This window comes from Leptidea sinapis, chromosome 14 (genome assembly GCF_905404315.1).
Source record: "Leptidea sinapis chromosome 14, ilLepSina1.1, whole genome shotgun sequence".
Taxonomy (NCBI): Eukaryota; Metazoa; Arthropoda; class Insecta; order Lepidoptera; family Pieridae; genus Leptidea; species Leptidea sinapis.
In genome coordinates, this window is record NC_066278.1 from 8,585,258 (window position 1) to 8,604,824 (window position 19,567).

At 36.4% G+C, this 19,567-nt stretch overlaps 1 long non-coding RNA gene across 1 annotated transcript in view; it reads right to left on the reverse strand.

Moving 5' to 3' along the window:
- Positions 1-1,182: 1,182 nt before the first annotated feature.
- The window catches only part of LOC126967914 (uncharacterized), a 54,462-nt gene continuing 36,077 nt past the window's right edge, over positions 1,183-19,567 (reverse strand). Inside the window, exons 2-3 of the long non-coding RNA XR_007730093.1 lie at positions 2,196-2,297; positions 1,183-1,248 (exon numbers count right to left, since the gene is read on the reverse strand). This is a non-coding gene — a long non-coding RNA (uncharacterized LOC126967914). The remainder of the gene's footprint in view (positions 1,249-2,195; positions 2,298-19,567) is intronic.

A 19,567-nucleotide genomic window follows, 5' to 3' on the forward strand; every position in this document is an offset into this window, starting at 1 on the left:
TTTTTGACTTTCGTGTAATGTTACAACAGTCGAAAAGAAAAAATGCATAATCGTGGGTGTCAGCGAAGGGTAGGGGATTGCTGTCGATTGATTTTATTGTCTTTAAAAAATATGAAAAGTTCAAAAAAGTATGTCAACAAAAATGCCTTTAGATTAAGGTGTTTACAGCTTTGTAATGATTTACAGGCGAGCGAAAGATGGCGAGAATGTAAAGCGTAACTTATTGGCAAGCGACCAACCCTTTAAGCGAGAGCTTTATGTAATAATGGCTTAGAGGAAATAGACGGTTGGTGGAACACATCAGATATAAATAGTAGAGACAAGTGACTGTATCCAGATCCAGATAACTTCACCTGGAGTGCCGTTCACTACCGGTATTCGATGGGTCCACCACGGTCTATAGTCTACGACTTACGCATCATTACAAGACCTCTTTGTATGACCCGACCTCTTTGTGTCTTCTACCGAATTTATCTGAGTGCTAAGAAGTTGTTCGGGTTAATTCCAGTGCCGAATTCCACCACCTAAATACCATCCGCATCACGTTGACGTCTAGCATTCCCCAACCGCGCGTTTTGCAAAAAATTACTTACCGTTCACAGCCACTTTGTGGAATCATTTACCGGCTGCTGTTTTCCCGAACCGATACGTCTTAGGGACCTTCAAGAAAAGAGCATACATTAAAAGCTGGCAACGCATCTCTTGAAACCTGTTGTTGTGGATGTCCATGGGTGGTTGTCTAACCATCTCCCTCTCAACCTCTTTCCCGTTTGCCCCCTCTTATATAAAAAAAACATATTGCTAAGCCGAGGCCGACATCGTCTAACAGTCATTAATCGTTTGCTTACGCTTCCACTACATTTGGCAGGAAATCTTAAGTTAAGTTAAATAACATAATATCTAAAGGATTAAAATGCGTGTAGGAAGGTATTTATTTTTCCTCAATAGTTGGACGTTCACGAGCGATGTGTTGTGAAATAATCAATGATAAATTCCTATAAAATTTCACGGGCTTTAAAAAGTTAGCAGTCTAATTGAGAAACTATTTTATTTTATTACTTATTTTGAAAAGATAATCCGTACACTTTTATGCTTAATTAGTTTTTGAAAATGTACTTATGGCCCTTGTGACGGATCGCGTTTAGTCATTAAGGTCCATTGAAGGTCATACCAACGACTTGCCTCATACTTGCGTCTTCTGGTGTTCTCAACCAACTTCAGTATGCGGGGAATTTTTTCGTGACCACTCTGAAATAATGTTATGATATTATTCGTTATTTTTTAGTGATAACTCTCACTTCTGGGATTAAATACACAAATTAAATTTGAAAACTAAATTTGTGAATGATGCGGGACTCGAACCCGCGACCTCTCGCATTCCATGCGAGCACTCTTCCACTCAGCCAACAGTTAAAAAAAATAACAAATTGTTTAGATTTGCAAGCGACATCTCCAGTCAATATCCTAATATCTGGGGCTGAGCAGGTTATCAACTGTAAAGTGGATCCTGTATGTGACGCCACGACCTGAGAGTGGAACGAGATTTATGAACGTTACGTCACTCGAACTGTTGGCACAGTGGTAGAGCACTTGCGAGGAATGCGTGAGGTCGCGGGTTCGAGTCCCGCATCATTCATAAATTTTGTTTTCAAATTTAATTTGTGGTATTACTATTTCCTAGTATTATAGATAACATAATAATCTATTCATATATATATATAAAAATGAATTGCTGTTCGTTAGTCTCGCTAAAACTCTAGAAAGGCTGGACGGATTTGGCAAATTTGGGCCTTGAATTATTTGTGGAAGTCCAGAGAAGGTTTAAAAGGTGAATAAATACGAAAATGCTCGGAATTAAATAAAAACAACAATAATGTATTTCCTTTGATGTGTCCCCCGTCGTTCAGAATCAAATTGAAAGAATTGTTTAAAATGAATAACTAATTAGAATCTTTATATCTTTCTTTCTCAGGAGGTAAGTAATAAACTAAATTTAAGCTAACTACAGTTGTTAACTATCTATCAGATTATTTTTATGTAGATAAATAAGTCTTAAGTTTTAATCTTAAGTCGTCATCTATTTCTCATATACCCCAAAAATTGTATATATTATTGTTTTTTTCTCTTATTACTTTATATGGCAATACAACGTTTGCTGGGTCAGCTAGTGTTAAATAAAATATTTATCTACTAACGAGTATAAGGGCTGGCTCCAACAATATGTTCTTGTTTAATTTTCTTCTTCACTTGACTTGTGTGATTCTTCTGTTCTCCAGTATGCTTTCTATTGACATATTCTGAAATATAATGACAGTTCATTACATTAATTGTTGTCAAAAACCATATTAAAGCCTCCAGGTTGTGTTTCACTTTAAAACATAATTTTCTCTTTTGTTTTAGGCTGGGGACCGAGCCCACGGCCTTGAGGAATCGAGCGGAGCTTGGTCACTTCTCTCGCACAAGATCACCACAGTTTTAACTCATAATTAGAGGTTTTTTTAATTTATTACCAACATAATACAATTTTCTTTACAAAAATAACAAAACTATGTCAAGTTAAATAATTTTTCATAATTTTTTTATCTAAATTGAATTATTAATATGGCTCCAACTGTAAAAGTTAGGGGTACTTTTGTGATTTTTTCGCAATGTCTATTAACGATAGAAATATAAAAAAAAACGAATTTTCTTTTCATACTCTGTGGATATATAATTATTTTTTGTAAAAATTAAAGCTTTATATAAGCGTTTAAGAAATTGTTTCAATTATGCGCTATTTTGGCGATTTCTTGGGATAGCGGCCTTAAGGTTCCTAGAAGTACGATATCTCGTCCAATAGACTTACAACTTGACTAGTGTTAAAAAAATATTATGATTGTCTTGAGGCACAATTCAGTTAAACGTGGTGGTGGCTTTTAGTTCGTGGTACTAAATCCTCGAAATGTGACTGCGCGTCGCTCTTGACTGGTTTTTGTTTGTGAAGCAAAATTTTCCCAATACAGGCGATAAGCTTAATGGGAGATACCTGCCCCTACTTTTTAAGTATTTTTTCTTAAAGAAATAAACAAATTTTATTAAAAAAAAAATAGCCAACAAGATAAAACTTATCTTCTTAAGTCGTGTTTTTCAGTTACTTTAATTTTACTTTAATTTCACGTACGTGTTACTATATTTTTATGGATTGGACGGGTTTGGGATGAGTAAAAAAATAAATCTTTAATTTAGAGATGTATAATATATAATTTGTAAGTCATTCAGTGTTGACTCATACGAATTAGTAATGATAATTGTTGTGGTGCTCGTTCAAGGGTAACGTGGTCCGCGGCGACCTCTCCTGTCACTACCTGCGCCCGCCCGGCCACATTAACATTGTTTATTACTCTATTAATCGTGTCCGTAATCTCGGACTAACGTTCCGTACTATAACGAGCACGGTGCTCCCCGAGCGAGTCGCGATCATTCAAAGACCTTCCCGGCCCCCTTCAGACTTCTCTCCATTAAACGACTTAAAAACCGCATTCAAAACGCCACGTCCCACCCGAGCCTAAACAAGCGTGTCGGATATTCTATTAGAGACCCTCGCGAATAAATTCCATCGAAGCGCAATAATAATAAAAAAATGTCGAGAGCTTGTCGCGTGCAAAAGACGTGCGGTCACGCGGTCCTCTCAACCTCCCTCCCCTGTCTCCTCCCCGCTACCCGCGCCACCCTTGGCCCGCACCCTCCCAACCTCCCTCCGACGAATATAATATGCATTATGCGAAATCCGTAACTCTTATGTTGGGTCTGAGAATACCTTAACCAGATCGAGGTGCCACGCCACTTTGACCCTTACCATGTTGCAGTTAAGGTTGAATGCGGCGTAGCCAGTCCACCGATCGGACAGCTCCTGGGGGCGGCTGCACTCTCAAGATAAGGCCGGGTATTAATCACAGCATTATCACCGGCCGGCGACGGCAGCGGTCTCGTTGTTATGACACCGCGCTATTGCTGTGTCTCTATCTACCCTCGAAAGAGCGATCTCCACCCGAGAGTGAATTTTCCGGGACAGATGTTTTAGCAATTTGGAAGATAGCGACAGGAGCAGGTCCGTCCAATAAAACATTCAATATTATTATAATGCTGATAGGAACGGCCGAGGCCCCTCCTCATCGAGATGTACTCGTAAAATGCGAAGTCTCTCGAGTGTCGCGCTCCGTTTATAACTTAACAGAGATATGAATATCTTTAAGATCCAATTCATGACCCAAGATACATATTTTATTTAGTTTCATAGAATACAAGTTAATTGATATAAAGTTCTAAGAAACGTTATTAAATCTGAGTTTTATTGAATTTGCGAACTCACGCCGACCACCGAATGAAAGCTGATGCAATTACTAAAACAAACACCAAAACTTGAAATTTAAGACCTGATCGCTCGCCAAATTTTATTTCATAAAATTTTTTAGTTATTGTACGCAAAACAAAATTCAACGACAAACAAGTTAAACGCAATAAAACATGGAACCAACTACACTATAATAATGATTTAGTGTTTATGTATTTAAATATTACGATTGATGTCCGAATTTGGATGCAATCAAGCATGGGAATCGGAAGTTCCTGGGAACAGGTATTGTGGAGACGAACAACGGAGTGTTCTAATGAAGGTTGAAAAAAATGATTGAAAAAGTCGGTGTGCAAAACTGACAACATATATAAATGAGATCCTGAATACTAATGAATTCAAATTCAAATTCAAATATTTTTATTCAAAATAAGATTTAAAATCACTTATTGAACGTCAAAACCTACCACCCATTCAAAAGAGACTGCCTCAGACCTGAGAAGAATGGGCGCAAGAAACTCAGCGGGCTTTTTTTTTAATATAAAATATGGATTACAATGTAATATCGTACAATAAACATTTATAATTAAAGAGCCTGAGGGTGTTCGCTTTCCAGTCCGTGGTGTCATTAAAAAAATCGTTTATGCTATACTAACCTTTCCCACACAAACGTTTTTTAACAATTCTTTTAAATTTCGTAACACATATACCGAGAGTCTTTTTCAAATCTTATGTTGTGGCTTCATCTACAGGATCTACTTTACAGTTGATAACCTGCTCAACCCCAATATTTGTATATTAGGAAACTGACTTGAGATATCGCCCTTTCAAATCTAAACAATATGTTTTTCTAAAGTGATAGCCCTTACTTCTGGGATTAATTACACAAATTAAATTTGAAATCAAAACTATATCATATATATCACCTTAAAAAAAATAACAAATTGTTTATCAAGTTTTTCTTACTTGTTCGTTAGATAGAAATAATTTTGAAGAGAAAGTGTGTCATGGAAAAGTATCAGTAAGTAATAAATTGATAGCAATATTCTCAGTTAACTTGAAGAAATACGAAATTTTATAAAGGAAAACTAGACCCCCGCCATATTGAAAGTAAAGAATCGGGGAATCATTAATAAAAATCGCTTTTTTATCAGCGAGCTGTCAGCAGTGTATGAGGCAGTGAATCATGAAGTCAAGTATTATGTGTTGGGAGCGCGGCCTGCTCCCGAGTCCCGAGTCCCGAGCGGGGAGACAAGAGATGACGGATGATCCCGGCTGTGAGCGGAGGAGGTGCGAACGTCTCGCGGGATCGTTTTCCACTATAAACTCAAACGTCACAGTTTTGGCGAGGCTTGTTTTACTATTATATGAACACTATCTGGGGACTTGCAGGGACGATGTTAAGGAGCTCCTGTTGCATTTCTCATTATGAATTATAGCAGCGTAGTTATCATATCATATGCGCTTGTAATATTTTTAAAGCGACGTGTGTATCTCCAGAGAAAAGAAAGGGACTTTCGTGGGTACTTATTCATAATTTCTGTCTGTCCGTCAAAACTCTTTTGAATAAGTACTTAAAAGTAAAGGATTATGAAAATAACTAGGGCGTGCACATCATATAGGCAATTAGGCAGTGCCTATCTCGTTATGAAGCTAAATAAATATAGCACTAATGTTAGAGGTAATTTATTACCTACGATAGGTAGTGTACAGATTGCATATACGAAGCAAGCAGCGTTTCATAAAACTTAAGTCGTACTGTCGAAGTAAAGCGCAACTACGCCATATTAGATTTTTTTATGAAAATAAAGGACGAGACGAGCAGGACGTTCAGCTGATGGTAATTCATACGCCCTGCCCATTACAATGCAGTGTCGCTCAGGATTCTTGAAAAATCCCAAAAATTCGGCACTACAACTGCGCTCGTCACCTTGAGACATAAGATGTTAAGTCTCATTTGCCCAGTAACTTCACTAGCTACGGCGCCTTTCAGACCGAAACACAGTAATGCTTACACATTACTGCTTCACGGCAGAAATAGGCGCCTTTGTGGTACCCATAATCTAGCCGGCATCCTGTGCAAAGGAGCCTCTCCCTGGCATTTACAGTGCCTACCTTGCTACAAAACCAATGCGGCGTTCATTGGCCTGGAAAATAATTTTTTCTTGGCGCCAATATTATAAGTTTGTAACAGATTGTACACTAACTAGCTCATATAAAATTGATAACAGAGTGTCAAACCACAGCTTTCATATCACGAATAGAATTATTATTCCGCCGCTAGAGCTTCCCTTGTTGACAGCATGTTGTGTTATTTTTGCGGTCCGTTTGTAATTACGATCCATGCTTCGACTGCGCACCTCTCCGCTTTCCACCTTGTTCCCGGTGATGGAGCCGTAACTTTGAATATTTGCTGACTACGAGATTTTATCTTAAATAATAATAATATAATATAATATTGACACACTTTAACACAAATAATCTTGCCCCGCCATAGCCTGTACTATGGGTACAAGACAACGATATATTTAATACAATATACTTACATAAACATACATAAAAACATCCATGACTCGGAAACAAACATTCATATTCATCATATAAATGATTGCACCTACCGGGATTATTATAAACTAGAAACGAGTCTTAAAGATGGTGATTATTTTCGATTTATTCTCTATGTACTTTTGACTATTATTAACGGAATTTAATTAGAATTAATTACAAACAACTATACAACATTGTAGATTTGTAAATATATCAAACTTGAACCAAAGAAGTGTCGTCGAAGGAAGCGAGGTCATTAGGAAGAACACCACACACTCGTAGAGACCGCTGTGTGAACACGGACGTGGGTATGTGTGTGTGTGTGCCATCATTTTTCACGTTTCATGAAGCGAGGCGGCCCGGCGCAGGCACTGGATTAAAATACATTTCGCTCGTCGACTGGTGATAGATGGCCTGCTCAGAAAGGGTTACCCCCACTTCTCCCCCAACTGTCCCCCATCTCCTCCACCACCCACAGCAGCTCTTTTTCCCGCCCCCCTCACCCACACATGAATCTCTAATATTGTTATAATAACTCTTGGGAAGAAAATTGCAGATTACGCCAGTCGATGTTATTAACTGCATGATAATGTGATACCACGGTCCATGTGGTATTCTAGTTTACTATAAATATAAATACTTGCATAATATCATAGATAAACGCGAGCATAATTTGTTTTATTAAAATAATTTGTGTTATTAATCCCAGAAGTGAGGGTTATCACTTTAAGAAATAATAAATTGAATAAGGAACGAGACGAGCGTTCCGATATTAGTTATTTGATATGCCCATTACAATGCAGTGCCGCTCAGGATTCTTGGAGAACCCCAAAAATTCTGAGCGGCACTAAAATTGCGCTTGTCAACTTGATACATAAGTTGTTAAGTCTCATTTGCCCAGTTATTTCACGAGCTACGGTGCCTTTCAGACCGAAACACAGTAATGTTTACACATTACTGCTTCACGGCAGAAATAGGCGCCGTTGTGGTAACCCATAATCTTTGAATTTGAATTTACTCGATTGCTTATTAACCTACTAAACCGAGTATACATAGTAAGAGTAAATATATTTTCTATATAGATACATACATGCTATTTTGCAAATTCCGATTTGGCTTTCCATTGATAAGCATATTTCATTTATATAAAACACTTAAGAATACGCGTGTAATTGTAACTGTGTTTTTATATTAGATTTTTGCGTAAAAGTTATATTTTAATTTCTCATTTTCAGGGGGCCGCGAAAGGTCTTGAAACATGGGGCTAACTAAACTAATATTAAAAATGTAACTTTTACGTAAAAATGTAATGTAAGAACTCAGTTACAATAACACACCTTGTAATCCTTTAAAGTATTTTATTTAAATGTGTCACACTCGCGTTAATCAAAGAAAATACTAAGCATATTTCATATTTTAACTACGTGCTAACCGAACTGTACGTAAGTAGGAATGTTTCGAAAGAAAGAAAGGCCACTCATGAATGTTCAAGTAACATATTTTACCATTTACCACAACATCGGAGAAGTGAGTGAAGTGAGCTTTAACGAGAAGAAGTGGCAAGAGACTTAAAGACACTCATCATCAATATTTACAGCTTCATAATTCTATTAATTATTAAATACCAATGCAAAGTGATGAAACAAATACTAAAACGTTTCAACGTACAGAAGTTAAAAAATAACATTTTGAAAATGAATTTTAATTGTTAAATAAACTGTTCCAATCCACACAAACCTGAGAAATATAATTGTGATTTCAAACACTTTAAAAAAATCAACGGTATTATTACCTAAAAATAATTTAAACATGGCTTAGACACGTGTTTTGTTAAACAGTGACTTAACTATAACAACGTCAGTGACCAAACAATAACGTTTAAGATGGAGTTTATCTTTTCCTACTATAAATCAGTGTTGAGCTTGTGTTTAACTGAAAGGTCGTTAATCACAGCATAAACTGAAGTGTACAGGAACAAATAAAGGAACGGAACGCAATTTTTGACAGCAGTCATCTATCTGTCATCATATAATCCAAATCTTCCTTAAGAATCACGGACTAGTAAAAAAATAAGGACTCCGTGTCACCTTACATAACAGTGTAGCGCCAAAAGGAGCCGATTAACGTGTAAATACATAGCCCCATGCACACAATTGCATTACTACAGGCCGATAGGCGGCCATTATGAGAGTTTTCATCGTCTGTGACAGATCAGTTTGCGTCTCAATAAAATATTTTAAAAATGCCGTCGTGCGTTTTCAGAAAGTGTAAAGAAAGTGTAACATAAAAGTATTTGTGCATATATGCCATTATTTAAGGGAGAAAAATCGTGTAACTGGTATACCCCGTAACCGCACACACACTAGCTTAAATGTGTTTCACTTGCTAATATCACGGCGCGGAGTCCTTCTTTTTTTACTAGTCCGTGTTAAGAATATGAGTTAGACCTATCAGTTAGACCTTAGACAAGCTTCGACTCGTGTTTTAACATAAGCAGTGCTTAAGATTGTTGAACGCTAAACAACAGATAGTCACAGATTTGTAATAGAACTTTTTTAAAACGAGTATTAAACACATGTTCAACATTTTTGTAATATGACAGTAAGTGTATCTAAAAAGGATCTATAACTCCAAATTTAACAAAACAATGTTCTTCATTGAGATGTTAGGTATGGTATTTAACAAAGGGAAAAAGTGATTGTTGATCATTTCTTGGCTTCAGAAACGTAGGTACATTAGCTTGGATATTTTCATGTTTTTTGTGTAACTGAACCTCATCAGAAATAATATTTGAATTAAGCTTAAGTGACAGTCAATATAGCAAAAAGTTGGGGAATATCGTGTCCTTTTGTTTGTCTGCGCGTTGTTTGATAAAACAATATTTGTGAGAGAGTGAGCGATTAGCAATTAAACAAGAGACGACTCAACTGTGGACTCCGTGACAGTTGACGGCTGAAACTTCACTATTACAACGCATAGATATCTTAGGCAGAAAATAAAAAATATTATACGAACACCATAATTATAAGCCTATTTGAATTTTCAAACTCAAATTCAAATACTTTTCACAATGAACTTTTTTCTACAATGTGTTCTTGCTATAAAGCAGGGGTGCACAAGCTTGAACTGCTGGCGATCTACCTCAAAATTTGTAGACTACGATCGATCGACTCTGAGAGGCTTCAAGTATGTGTGATGAAGGATTGTCGTCTAGGTAGAGTGTCACGATGACATAGATATTAGTTTTGCGCAAAATATGCATTTTTTTAGTCAAGGTAAGTGTAGGTCTGCTCTTAAATGTCAATGAAAAAAACTCATAATTGTAATTCAAAATTAAGAGTTTATTGGTTCTTACAAAACAAACGCGTTCTTAAGTTCTAAGCTTAACTAAAGAGTGACTTTCGATGTTGAAGCGTGACACTGCATGTACTGACTCCTGAGCATACTTTTCATAAGGTGGTACATTATTACCGATTTTAGTTTATTATAGCGGATTTTTTTCTCGAGATCGACTCAAAAAGCACTCGCGATCGACCTGTCGATCTCGATCGACCGTTTGAGCACCACTGCTATAAAGGTTGATACATACAGTAATTACGACCATCATGTTTACGAAGCATCTTTACACAAACAATGAATTCATGCTCTAAAATTTGACGCATACAATATACGATAGTTTATACAATCAATTATTTATTACTTTTTATGAAATAATTTATATTATTTAAACAAGTCTTCATTGGATACAGCACCTTACAAACTAATTTGTTATGTATATTATAGCCATTGTAAAATACTCTATTTGATAGAAATGAGCAGTCGTTGAGTTTCTTGTTTCTCACGAGCTCAACATTTTACGGTAAATTCAGTAATTTAAAAGAAATATTTGCAGTGACGATTCAAAACCGTATAGTTGAAGCCTAATTGAATAAAGTTTATTTGACTTTGACTTTTATTTAAACAGAATTAAAAAGCACTTATTGACCATCAAAAGATAGGCCTCAGACCTAAGTATATCATCATCAGGTTTGAGGCATCTTCTTCATCAGGTCGCTTCGCAGGTAGGCTCAACTACAGTTGGAGGTCTTAAGTTTATTAAGAATATTTTTGAAACCTAAGGGAATTAATTAGTTAGAATTATATTGATACCTTCTGTGATTCATCTAAATCGGATGCCGGCTAGATTATGGGTACCACAACGGCGTCTATTTCCGCAGCAGTGGCCTCCCACCTGGCATCCTGTGTAAAGGAGCCTTCTCCTTTGCACAGAATGCCGACTTGATTAGGGTACCACAATAGCGCCTATTTCTACGGTGAAGCAGTAATGTTTAACCATTACTGTGTTTCGGTCTGAATGGCACCGTAGCTAGGGAAATAACTGGGCAAATTAGACTTAACATCTTATGTCTCAAGGTGATGAGGTTAGTTGTAGTGCCGCTCAGTATTTTTGGGTCTATCATGAACCCTGATCGGCACTGCATTGTAATGGGCAGGGCGTCCTGCTCGTCTCGTCCCTTACTTTCATTAATAAAAAAACATTCAACAGTGGTCAGGAACCTTTGCCACTGAGGCATGAAAGGAACTTGATCATTTCATATTTTTTTCAGGTATGCCTTTAATGTTACCTGCAAACTTTCTATAGATATTAAGGATGTACCTGATCTATTAAACAAACCATAAGATAGCCTTGTTTGCGGATGACATTTCACTCTTAATAAAAGTGAAAAGAAATCAAGTTACATACGACGCAGTAAACAATGTTTTATCTCACATCTGATGCTATCATATTATGAAAACTAAGTATTTAAAACTTACTATAAATAATTTTGCAAATGTAGATGCAAGTGTTTTATTTAAAGGAGAGGAGCTAAAACCAATAGAATGCTTGGTATTTGTGTTAATTCCAACTTACATTGAAGGATTGGCTGATAGTTCTGGAGCAAACACGGTTATAAAGATAAGTCAATTGACTGACATAGCTATTTTCACAGTATTGCGTCTAATGGTACATAATAGCGGGGCAATGCAGCCAATTTTAATACAAACTTTGAGCTGTAGAAAAGGATTATTATCGCTATGTATAGCTTAAGTTCTAGAGAAAATTAAAAAAAAAACTACTACCTACTTGATCCTCCATCAAGGATGAAAAGAAAAATTAAAGAGGTTTTCATTGTGACTGCCTCTTAATATATAATTTAATGTATGTATATAGTCACAAAAGCAACTTTCTAGGTATAATAATGTTAGCACCAGCAACAATTAATATAACTTGTCACACAATTCGGCTATGTTATGTTAGTAAGTCTTTTGTTGGACGAGGCACGTGCCTTTACAATAGGATCCCAGAAAATGCTTACTTGCAAACTTCAAAAGAATTATTTTCTAAATTATACCACACCGCGAGAATTAGACGATCCCCGCCACTCTATTTATTGAATTAATAATAATTGTAATGCATGATTTACTTAAAAGAGGCCCACTGATTTTCTTGAACCCGTTCTACTCGGGTATATATTTTAGAAGGGTGGATTGTATATTTTGACGTAATAACATACACAAATAAAAATTGAAAACAAAATTCTATGAACGATGCGGGACTCTCGATAATGACGACCTCTCGCGTTCTGTCCGAGTGCTATTCAACCTGAGTTCACCGTTCGAGTGACGTATCGTCATAAAATCTTGTATACTTTGTTCAACTCTCAGGTTGTGGCCTCATCTACAGGATCTACTTCAAATTTTATTAGTTTATTAATCCTAGAAGTGAGGATAATACTTTAAAAACGTAACAAAATGTAATAACTTATTTAATTATTTGAAAATTCTATTTTGAGTAAAAATTTTTGAGTAGGTATTTTGAAACCCAAGATACGAACTCGAGAAAGACAAAGAGTTGAAGCATTTAAGATGTGGTGCTGGATGTTACGAATACCCTCGACAGCCAAGTGCACCGATGCTACGATTCTTTCGCAGTTCGTGTTCGAACCCGCCTTTCTACAATCTAGTGTAGCCGAGAATTCTGACCCATTTCGATCACATAATAAAGAGGTAGATGAGACCCTTGAAATGCTGATCGTAGTTGGGGACACTGATGGCAAAAGAGCCCGCCGACCGACCCTTACCAGATGGAGTGACCAAGTGAAAGGCTCAACCTCAGCTAAGTTCTGCTACGTTTCAAGAGTTGCAATGGACAGACACCAATGGAGGCAGATCAAACATCGAAATTGTTAATTGTTATTACGTAAGACAGGCGCGGAACATATATTCATTGGTATTTACCTACTCCATCTCTCTGTTTATTACTTGTGTCTGTCTGTGCCGGTGGTAAGCTGTTTTATCCAGATGTAATAAATGATGTTGTAGCCAAAGGTCCAACAATTTGGTATGTTTTTAAAAATGATAACATCCCGCATCGTTCATAAAATTTTGTTTTTGCAAATTTTTATTTCTGTTTTACATTTGTTGAATTTTAGTGGCTCAGATACAATCAGAGAAGAAAATGAGTTTGACGTAATTTATTCTGATTTTAGCAAGGCATTTTACCAACTTGATCCATGGAAGTATATTACTAAAAAAGCTCCTACATTATCTTTATTAGTTTTCGAAAATTATATTATACTCTATATCCTTATAGATGCATTATCTTATACTCTATTAAGGAATTAATTCCATCGTGGCTTAAATCTTATTTATAACATCAACTGCTGTTTGTTAATCGCAGTAGATATCAACTTTCTGGCGTACCCCAGTGCTCGCGCCTAGGTCCATTACTACACTTTTATACTTCCAAATTGACTTTCACAATTTTTAAAGGTTTTAGATATAAATTATTAACTGATGATCTGGAAATTTAACGAACAGTAAATTGCTGCACTGGCCAAATTAAATAACAAAGTGATACCACTTTGATACAGGAAAGTCCTAATGCAGGTAATAAAAAATATATATAATCGTTTAAAACTTTCCAGAATAATATAAATAATAAATAGTTATATATAATGTTAAAAGCCACATAAAAATACATATCATTAGTAGAACCACAAAAAAATATGAAATAAAAACCCAGCATAATTATAAAAATTTAGAGATACGTTAACATCATTACACAAAAAAGTCATAAGTTTTATTTATTTTTTGAAATACGGTTGCGGTTTTAGGTGGCACTCAGTCGCTCAAATTATCTAGTAATAAATAATAATCAAATAAAATGTGTAAAAACCAATGAAGAATCTTTATCATTTTATTTAATTATTTCCCTAATTGTTATTTGCATCTTAATAGCAATGTGCATACGGTTAACTTAGATATATAAATTGTAATATTTTTGTATACCTAAAATTATGAGCATATCATATTGTCAAGCCTACATAAAAAAAGCTGGAGCGTGTCCTAGCTGTGTGACTAGCTTTTGTGACGTTAATAACGGATGTCTTAACGATTTTTGTTTAAATAAAGCCTTCTCCGTGCTTTCTCACTTTAAGAGCACGGAAGTTGTAAAAGTTAAATTTAGTAATAGAGATGTGCATGAGCCATATATATATTGCTATGATGTGTCATTATGAACATCGTACACTTCACCTCTCTATTTTGTGTTAAGTTCTGATATATTGTTGTCGCTATTACACTAGATTATTGCCGCTATTAGTATTAATTTCATTGTTTGTTCAACGATGCTTGCCTTCAGACCGCGCCTTCTTATAACGTTCCCGTAAATATTGGTCCTGTCACCTTTAATGGAGCGGGAAATTAGTATAATTGGTATCCAATACACACACACACACAAACACGCGATACAACAGGGCACCCGCACACACTGGTGACGGCCAGGTGTGAAGTGTGAGTCCCGCCAGTATAAATCAGATCCGATCTTTTCAAATGTTTGTCAACAGCGCGCGTCAGACGCTCGTGCCATACTAAAAAACAGCTGCAATCAAAAAGGGTAAAAAAGGGTTGTTTGCCCCGAGGCGGCCGGCACGCGTCGTGCTCCGATCGCAACCCTTGCCCTGTCCCTTTACACCAATAAAAAGCCTGGCGGCGTGCATGCGCCCTGATACTTTAAACTGATTTGAATACAACATTTACATAATATTTACATAGAGCGCGCCTCGCCGCCTGATTGGTCGCCCGCTTCCGTCTTGCGCAATGCGCCCGCCACTGGGCGCGTGCCAATCGCGGTTTAAAGTGACAGTTTGAAACGAGATTTGATTCGCGAATCTCGGAGGACACCTGGCCCTCGCGCCGCTAAGTGCGGAGGTAAATCCGGTGAGTCCGCCCGACCTCCGGGCGCGTGCCTGCGGTGCAATGCCGTTGTGTATCGCTTTAATAATTGCTATCGCCGTGGGACGTTTTTAAGTTCTTACATTTGAGTCTCAATTACGAATCGTACAAATTTTTACCAATAATTATTTTCTGGTTGGACAATGGAGTAAATATTTCAGCAAATGTAATTTGGAGTCTAAATAACGAGTAGCTAGTTGGAGAGCGCCCTGGGCAAACACGACTCCAAAGTTGTTTCGTTTGTGAGGCTTGGCCCCGCGCCGCTCTCATTAGAGACAGGGGTCACTCAGTCCCTTTGTAGTACAATCAGTGAGCCCCGTGTCCCTCCACCTCATTATGGAATTGTTTAAAATAACGAGGGTGTTTCCTTTGTTCAGCGACCTTCCAACGATCGCTAACTCTACTTTCTGTTATTCTACAAAGTTAACTAGATTTCGACGAGGAATTTAGTTTGTGTCGGTTTACTGTTTATACTATATAGGTGATTAGATGTACAACTTTACTGTTTTACTATGTATTTTATTGTTATTTATTATATATCATTTAAAACTTATAATAATACAACCAGTGGGAGGCTCCTTTGCTTTTTTTCCCAGGATGCCGGCTAGATTATGGGTACCACAACGGTGCCTAATTCTGACGTGAAGCAGCAATGTGTAAGCATTATTGTGCTCGCTCTGAAGGGCGTCGTAGCTAGGGAAATTACTGGGAAAATGCGACTTAACATCTTATATCTCAAGGTGACGAACGCAGTTGTAGTGCCGCTCAGTAATTTTGGGTTTTTCAATCACCTTGAGCGGCACTGAATTGTAATGGGCAGGGCGTATCATTAACCATTAGCTGAAATCTCATCCCTTATTTTCACAATAAATTTATTAAATAAATTTAACACAAAGTAGTGAACACAATTGACATATTATATAATGGAGTGTGGAGCGGCCGGGAAGGGTCTGTCCGTCACAGTAGCTGACGTGAACGAGAGCGAGACCGGACCGACAGATGAATACTCGTTAAACAAATTAGCTTTTTAATGATATTTAAGGTTTTAAGCAACAAATTATAATAGTAATTATAAAAATAAAATTGATCTAGAAAACTTACACAACAGTCAAATTCACAATCTGATAAAATATTTCCACAACAAAGCATTAAACTCTGATTTGCATCTATATATGTATTTATGTATGTTTATATGAATTAATGTATGTTTAAGTAAGTATATTGTATTAAATATATCATTGTCTTGTAACCCATAACACAGGCTATAGATGCTTAACTTGGGGCAAGATAATTTGTGTAAAATGTGTAAAATGGTTATTAATACGCCCTGACCATTACAATGCAGTGCTGATCAGGATTCTTGAGAAACTCAAAAATGCTGAGCGGCATTACAGCTACACTGCACACTTCACCTTGAGACATAAGATGTTAAGTCTCATTTGCCTAATAATTTCACTAGCTTTGGCGCACTTCAGACCAAAACAAATAATGCTTACACATTACTATGGCTTCAGAAATAGGCGTCGTTGTAGGACCCATAATCTAGCCGGCATCCTGTGTAAAGGAGCATCCCACTCCCACAAATGATACCAAATTTACAACACTAATTCTAAATTACTCCAAAAACTAAAATAGGCAAGTGGACCTGAAAAACCTATGCCAACCCAACGTCGACAAAGATGAGTCGAACGAATGGCTGGTACGAGATGAATAATTATTATTCCCAGAGACTGAAGGGTTAATAATTGCCATTCAAGATTATGTTATCGAAACACGAAATTATCAAAAACACATCATACGAACAAGTAAGTTACGTACAGATATGTGCCGTCGCTACTCTGTTGCTGGGAGACTTTCTTGCGACGTTCCTTCTCTCTCAGTGCAATTTGTTTCCGAAGCGTAGTGTAAATGACTTAAGAAAGAATTGTAAAGGAATCAGTTTTGAGAAAAAACATGCTTTTTACAATAGTGCATTGGAAACCATACAACAAATACCAAGAGCCTCTAAAGCAATAGTTATAACCGACTACAAGTACAGAAACGATAAAGTTACCAACATTATTCGTCAAAACCCAGCACTAAACAATAATTTATTATCTTCCTGGACCCCATACTACAAATACACACCCGATATAGTACTTGAAAACTCAACCCACAAACTCTACTTTGACAAAACGATCCTCACAGATCGAACCCTACACCACAATAGACCAGACATAATCCTTGTAGACAAGACTGACAAAACAACCCAATTAATAGACATTTCCAACACACACAATATACAGATTGCAGATACATTTTCAAATAACATAGATCTTTAAAACGAAATAGCCCGAATGTGAAACTTAAACGAAGTTATAATACACCAAATAGTCATCTCCAACACAATCGTTAATCCCACCCAACTCCCCCATTTCTTAGAAACTACAATTTCCAAAACGTACACAATCTTTCCAAAATATTAGCTACTATACTAGTTTTGATATTTAAAAAGTTTTCTTATTCATATAAATATTTGTCCTGTAAAACAAATGTCGTTCACATAGGAAAGGACATATCATTCGCAGTCCGAAAGCGAAACGGCAGAAGTGTGCGTAAAGGAAAGCACACTTTTCTCCTAAGGCTCGTGTCAACTGTCACTGTCCGAATCGCGTTCTTTTATTGTCAGTTGCTTATTTAAGAAATGGGTACTAAACGAAAGTTAGGTTATGTTAATGATGTGTGACAGTGTGTCCACTTAAACATACGAAACCTGATCTGAATAAATGTTTTACATCGCTGCTTATTGACCAAGAATATTTTACACGACTGGGGTAAACGCGGCAATGTATAGATAAGGCAGTCGACGTTTATTATGGTATAATTTGTGGCTTATATTGTTCATATTTTCGGCTTTACTCTTTTTAAACGACGTGATTTGTCTATAGTAACAAAAAAACATTTAAAATTACTATTTTCAATTAATATTTTCAATTTCACTTGATATAACAAAACTTATACAAATTTCATTTGTACTAAAATTTATGGTACATGCGGAATTCGAAACCGCACATTTGTATAAAATTAAATTTTTATACTAAATCCCAGAATCAAGGGATATCGCTTAAATTACTGATAAATAACAAACTGATTAGTTAATAAAACTTATTGAGAACCGTAATACTGTACTAATGTGTGTGCACCGTTCACACAAAAACAGAAGTCAACCCCAGAGTAAAAATAAAAAAATATAGGTGAGCAGACGACCTATTAACGCATTCACCAACTTTATAAGGTCGCCACGCTACAGTTATCATTGTCACGCAACGGTACCTCGCCGGTGAGCCGGTGAACTGGTGAGCTGGTGCCTATAAATAGACCAGTGGCATACAAGTGCCACCTGCCACCTGCCAACTGCAAATATCAGATCAATCGTCCGCAACAAACGGGAAGTGTCTTCTGCGTTTGCCAAATTTTTATTACAATCTATCTATACATATAAATAAAATTGGGGTGTCTGTTTTTAATATTTAAATAACAATTTCTTACTACATGTATATGAATATATATACGGTATATACACCAAAATTACACATTTTAAAATTTTTGTCTGCCTGTCTGTTTGTTCCGGCTAATCGCTGAAATGGCTGGACCGATTTTGACGGGACTTTTATTGGCAGGTAGCTGATGTAATAAGGAGTAACTTAGGCTACACTTATTTTAAAAAAAAACTATTGTTTTAGAAAAAAAATAATGTTGCTATGTCCAAGAAACGGTCGAACTCTAAAAATAATTTATATGGCAAAACAACGTTTGCCGGGTCAGCCAGTAATATATATATATATAAATCGAGTGTCCTGATGTTTGTTTCCCGTGAACTCCTAAACTAATGAACGGAATTTAATAGGGATTACTTCATGGAGTGCAATTTAGTCCAACTTTATAAATAGGATAGTTTTTATTTCGATTTTTATTTTCAATATTTATTTTGTATGGACATATTTACTACGAGAGAATTTATTGCCGCACTGTTTGACAGTTCTGCTGTGAAAGAATTTCATTCAACAGGGAGCATATTTTACGAAATAATTCGTGACGTTATGAAATATTATAGACAAATTCATAACAAAACAGTTTTTTATTTATTGTGTACAGAACAACGTCTGTCGGGTCAGCTAGTTCATAAAATTACTACAAAAAAAACTACATACAATTATCATCTTTTCGGATGCTATAAAGCCCATTCCACGGTGCCGATTTTCTTAATTTGTATGTTACTGTATCGGTCGCGGGCTTGCTATGATGAGACATCACTATAACTCCAAAATTTTTGCTCTTAATAGGGATTTTCATTATTATAACACTAGAAATAAGGGATTGCTTGTAACTAATTCTAGTAGGCTTCATAAGATACATAATAGCTTTAAGGGTAAA